Below are 6,000 nucleotides of genomic sequence, written 5' to 3'. Positions count from 1 at the left end.
CTGCGTTCAATCAGGTCTGGCAATGGAGTTTCTTTTTTGGCAATCTCCAGCTGTATCTTCAGTTCTGCTTCACTTCAGTGAGGTCAGAACTTTGGTTTCTTTAGTTTTGTCTGCCTGGGATTCCACAGTCCTACTCCAGCTTCTTTGGCTCTGGGTTTGTGCACTAGCTGCCACCATGTTATAAGTGTTTGCTCTGTGTCTCAGTAAGAAGTTTGGAGGCTTGTGTGGGTGAACATTAAGGGCTGAATTTTCCCCCTGTTGGGGGGAAGTTGATGGGCAGGCACATGCGGGCATGCTTCCGATCGGCGCCCCCGATCGGAGGCGTGGAGCCATTTTACGTGATGTCCGCAGGGAAGCGCTATGCGCTCCCTGTGCGTGTGGGGGAGAATGCCTAAAATCGAGAGTGCGCTCTTTTGCGCATACGCACAAAAGAGCACACTCATCTCCCTGAGGCTAAGTGCAGCCTCAGGGAGATTGCCTCTACTTTCATAAATATTAAAAATAGAAAAAAAAAATCCCTTACAAGTCCTCTCATGTCACATGCGTTGGGACATATTCATAATTTCCAAAAAAAACTTTATTAAATTTTTTAAAACCCTACATGAAACCTCATCCCGCCTGTGGATCAGGTTTCATGTTTTTTCTACTTCCCGCCAGGGCTCCTGGCCTGCCCACCAACCTTAAGGTTGGACGGGCAGGTCCACTAATTACTTTAATTGATATGTCAATGGTCTCAATTGGCCATTGACAGGTTGGCGGGCACGTAGCTGATTTTGCTGCGCCCCCATCTTCCTGCAAAGTTAAATGGGGCGCGGTGATGTCGGGAGTTCCACCCGACGTTACCGCGCGTCATTTTATGCGTCGGTGAGTGGGCCCCGCCCCTGCTCGCCAACCTTAAAATCCAGCCCTAAGTGCTAATTTGTAACAGATAACTATATACATCTCCAGCGTATAGCCCTAACTAGGTACCATCTGCATTCTGGCTTTGACTAGACTGTACTGTACTCAGTCCATTATCATGTGACTCACAATATCATACTGTGGGTGGTTTTAACCCTTGCTGTGGCGAACACCCTTATACTACGAGCCTCACGTCTATTGCCACTCCTATCCCCACCCCAATGGAAACAGGATCTTCTTTCTCCTATATCTCCTGGACCAGGTCCTCCAAAGCAGCATCAGTTTCTCTACTGACATGTGTTCCCTGCTGTCTGAAACCACAGTGCACCTCCTCTTTAAGATGTGATGGCTGCCAAAAATGATATCAAGGTTGACTGATGTTTCCGTGCCCCTGCCTCCTAACTCCCAAACAGATATGCAGACAATAAGCAGCATAATTAGTGGTGCCTACACATGTAACTTGTTGTAATAAGCTGTGAGCATGAATGTCAATTGATCCCTGTGACCTTCTGATTCGGTCTGTACAGAATGGGTCCCACCCCATGCAATTGTTTATCAACTCAATCTAATTTCTAAGACACACTGCCTTTCACAAATGTATATTGGCCTGTAATTAAATTCTCATTGAAAACATTTGGATTTTTTCATGTGCTAGCTGCCACCATGTTGTAAGGGTTTTCTTTGTGTCTCAGTAAGAGGACTGCAGGCTTGTGTGGTTGAACATTAAGTGTTAATTGGTAACACATAACAGTGTTTAACAGTGTTAGTGCCAAGCTAATTTTGAGAAATGTGTTTCTGGATTTTTTTGCAATTGGAATAACACTGCCTTTGTGAAATCTTCAGCTTTTATAGCTTCTATGCCAAATTTATTTGTATTTCTGGTGCTGTTTCTTTCAGTACATTTAATGCATTCTATCTTGTCTCAGTACCTTTTGGATATTTAAACAGTTCAACTATTCAACTTTTTTCAACTATTAATAGGTTTCTTTCATGAATGGATACATTTCCAGGTTGCCATTTTCAAAAAATTGCACTGTCAACAATTTCTACAGCAAAAATTATGAGAATAATTTAAAATTTGGCCATGCACTTCCCCCTTCCAATATTTTAACTAGCATACATTCTGCTTTGTAACATTTTTCCCCCTTTGTATTTGCCCAAATTTATTTTTTACGTATTGCATTTAATGCTTTTGACCTTTTATTTAAAAAAACAATTTGTTAAAGTGAAATGTTAGTGCTATGGGATGACACTCTCTCTATTTAAGACATCCCATGCCAGTAATCCAGAATTCCCAGCTCAGACATCCAAATCCAGAGTAAAGCTTCCTCTTCCTTGCCCCAATAACAAGCATCAGACCTGAACTTCAGATATGCAACCTTAATAAGCTAGAGACATTTCCTACAACAACCTATTGATCCTATGAATGAGATTCCTAATTAATGAGAAATTGGGGAGAGTTGTGTTCTGTAAGTTTCTATCTGATTTGAACTGGATTGAGATTCCCAAACTCATTAACCAAAGAACACTTTTGTCCCATTGATCTGGACTGAATTTGATCCCAAATACCACAGGTGAAAGGTCAGTGTCCAATCTGTCCCATTTCCCTTAATAAACAGTTTTATTGCACATTTAGTTTTACAATATGTAATCACAGTAAAAATTTGGTACCCATTTCAAAACACAACTAAAACATTCCATTTTATTGTGATTTCTCCCCCCTACAATCATCGTATTGGGCAGGATTCTGCGCCCCCCCCCCCCACCCCCCCACCCCGGTCAGGGGAAAAGTTGAAGGGCAGGCGCGCACAGGCGTGCTTCCGATCAGCACCCGCAGTTGGGGGCACTGTGCCATTTTATGTGGGCGGGCAAATTAAGGCGTGCCCAGCGTGACGTCTGCAGGGAAGCGCTATGCGCTCTCTGTGCCAGCCGGGGGGGTGGGGGTGGGGGGGGGGGTGGTGGGGGAGGAATCCCAAAATCAAGAGTGCGCTCTTTCGCACATGCACATGAAAGAGCGCCCTCATCTCCCTGAGGCTAAGTGTAGCCTCAGGGAGATCGGCTGTAAATGTAAAAAAGCTAAAAATAGAAAAATAAAATTTTTCTAACTACTCCTCATGTGACACTGTCACATGAGTTGAGACATGTCCATAATTTTTACAAAAACTTTATTAAAATTTTTAAAAATCTACATGAAATGTCATCCCGCCCGTGGATGAGGTTTCATGTTTTTTCTAATTCGCGCCGGGGCTCCTGGCCTGCCTGCTAACCTTAAGATTGGACGGGCAGGTCTTTTAATTACTTAATTGACTCTGTCAATGGCCTCAATTGGCCATTGACAAGACGGCGGGCGCACAGCTGATTTCACTGTGCCCCCACTCACCTGAAAATTTAAATGGGGCGGGGTGACGTTGGGAGTTCCGCCCGATGTCACCGCGCGTTATGTTACGTGTTGGTGATCGAGCCCCACCCCCGCTCGCCGACGCATAAAATCCTGCCCCATGTTATTCCTCGAGGTATTAAATCCAGCTCTCCTGGGGGTTGGTACTCTTCTTATTTTCCTTTGCTGTTGCCCGCCCGACGACATTGAACCAGACAAATCACTTCAGCAATAAAGAACAGCTATAGAATTTCATGAGCCCATTATACTTTTATAGATAAAAATAGATGCCAGAAAATCACCTGGCCAGCGACACTTTGAAAACAAAAGAGGATTATTTCTTTACATGTATAGTGCTGAACCATAAGGCAATGAAGACCCATTTCTTTATGTTAATTCATCATTATATGCTTTTTTGTGAAGAATTCATATAGCCCAGGATGGGTAGTTAGGTCATGTTGGGGCTGTAATTGGGTCAAGGGATAGTTGGGTAGAGGGTTGGTGGTGGGAGACAGAGTCTGGTCAGGTCAGGTCAGTAAGGGAGGCAGTGGTGATGGGGTGATGAGGGGGCCTCTCGTTTGTGGAGCTCAGTTTAGCTATGCCAGCTAATCTCTGAGTTAGACTAGGCATTAACCAGTGTAAGATTTCTGGGGTAGATTTGAAGGTAAGTCCAGTGTATTTGGCCCAAGTCTCTGACCTTGATCTCAGTGTCAGAGACTTTCTCAGACGGTCCAGGGCAGCACAAATTAGCCCATTGGAAGTTTAAACTTCCCGGACAATTACAGCACACATGGAATTGTATATGTCGACAACAAGAGTAAGAATAACTTTAGAAAGAAAACTTCAAAGATGAGAATAATTTAAACTTGTACCTAAGAGGAAAGGGAAGTGCTTTAAGTTGTATTTTAACCAATATCAGCCCAAACAATAATCCATTTCTCTATTAGCTATTTCAACTGTAAAACTATATAAAATATACTTAAATCAGTTGATTTAACACAAGATTTCAGGAAGCATTTGATTGATTGTAGAATACTTCATTTTCATTCTTGGGAATAGGGATGTCAGTAATTTTTGCCCATCCCACATTAGTGTGGGAGTGAAGTCACATATCAGCCAGATCTTCTCTAGTCTACATGAGTAAACCAGTTGGTTTTTCACAACAGTTCAGCAGCTTTGTGATCACTTTTATTGGCATCAGCTTTTAAATTCCATATTTTTTTAACGGAATTCAAGTCTCAAACTGCTGTGCTATGACTTGAATTTGCAAATCACAAACTGAGCTGCCACATTCCATGTAAATCTATAAGACATAATAGTGTTTCCATTGGAATCAATGTTAATTGAGAACATTTATTAATAAAAACAAATGATACGCACAAAAAGAATTGAAGCACCTAATGCTATACAATGTGTAGCTCACAATCAGGCAAGATTAGAATGCAGAGAAGGTCTGTATATGTTATTTCCAGAAGCTCCACAACTCCAAAACCGCAGATAAGCAAAAAAAGTGGGCAACAAGTAGTAAAATATAGGCAAAAAGTGCCAAGAATGTTCAGTGACTCCTCAAATACTGTAACAATCCTTGATAGCATGCAGCAAGACCTGGGCAACATTTAGGCTTGAGCTGATAAGTGGCAAGTAACAGGCAATGGTCATCTCTGGCAAGAGTGAGTTTAACCAACACCCCTCGACATTCAAGGGAAACCCCCACCATCAACATCCTGGGTGATAATTGACCAGAAACTTAATTGTCTAGCCACCACCTTCAAAGTGGGAATACCAACACCTCCAAGACTTGGACTTGGGACTATACCGCAGTTCTTTCACTTTCACTAGGTCAAATTCCTGAAACTTGCTTCCTAATAGCACTGTGGGTGTTCCTACAACACATGGACTGAAGCAGTTCAAGAAGGCATAACGTCACCACCTTCTCAAGGGCAATTAGCGATGAGCAATAAATGCTGGTGTAGTTAATGGCACTTGCATCCCATGAATGAATAAAAAGTATATATTGTGGCTACAAGAGCAGGTCAGAAATTGGGAATTCTGCAGTGTGTAACACAATCCAGACATCCCGAAGCCTGTCCGCCATCTGAAAGGCACAAGTCAGGAGTGTGATGGAATACTCCCCACTTGCCTGGATGATTGCAGCTCCAACAATTTTCAAGAGAAATGAGTCATTCAGGATAAATGATCTTGCTTGATTGACATCACTTTAAACATTCAATCCCTCCACCACTGCATGGTGACAGGAGAGTGCACAACCTACAAAGTGCAAGGCAGCTAATTACCAAGCCTACTTCAGCAAGCCTCCTTCCAAACCCTCTCTGCCACCTAGAAGGACAAGGGCAAAAGACACATGGAAACTCCATCACCTGCAAATTCCCTTCCACGTCACACACCTTCCCAATTTGGAACTATATCGCCTTTCCTTCCCTGTTACAGGATCAAAATTATGGAACTCCCTTCCGAACAGCACTGTGGGTTTACCTACATCAGCTGAACTGCAGTAGTTTAAGAAGGTGGCTCATCACTGTAGAGTAAAGGGTTAATGTTTATGTTAATTAGACAATGATATTAATGATAATGTAGGCCTAACATCAGGGCCAGATGACCAAGAGGCTCCAAGAGAGCAACACACAGTAGAGTCTGTGTCCAAAGAACAATGTATTTACCTTGAGGTCTTGGATGTAAATAGTTCTAAATAAATAGTTTCAAGA

Source organism: Cetorhinus maximus, chromosome 18 (genome assembly GCF_964194155.1).
Source record: "Cetorhinus maximus chromosome 18, sCetMax3.hap1.1, whole genome shotgun sequence".
NCBI lineage: Eukaryota > Metazoa > Chordata > Chondrichthyes > Lamniformes > Cetorhinidae > Cetorhinus > Cetorhinus maximus.
This window is presented reverse-complemented; position numbering follows the sequence as displayed.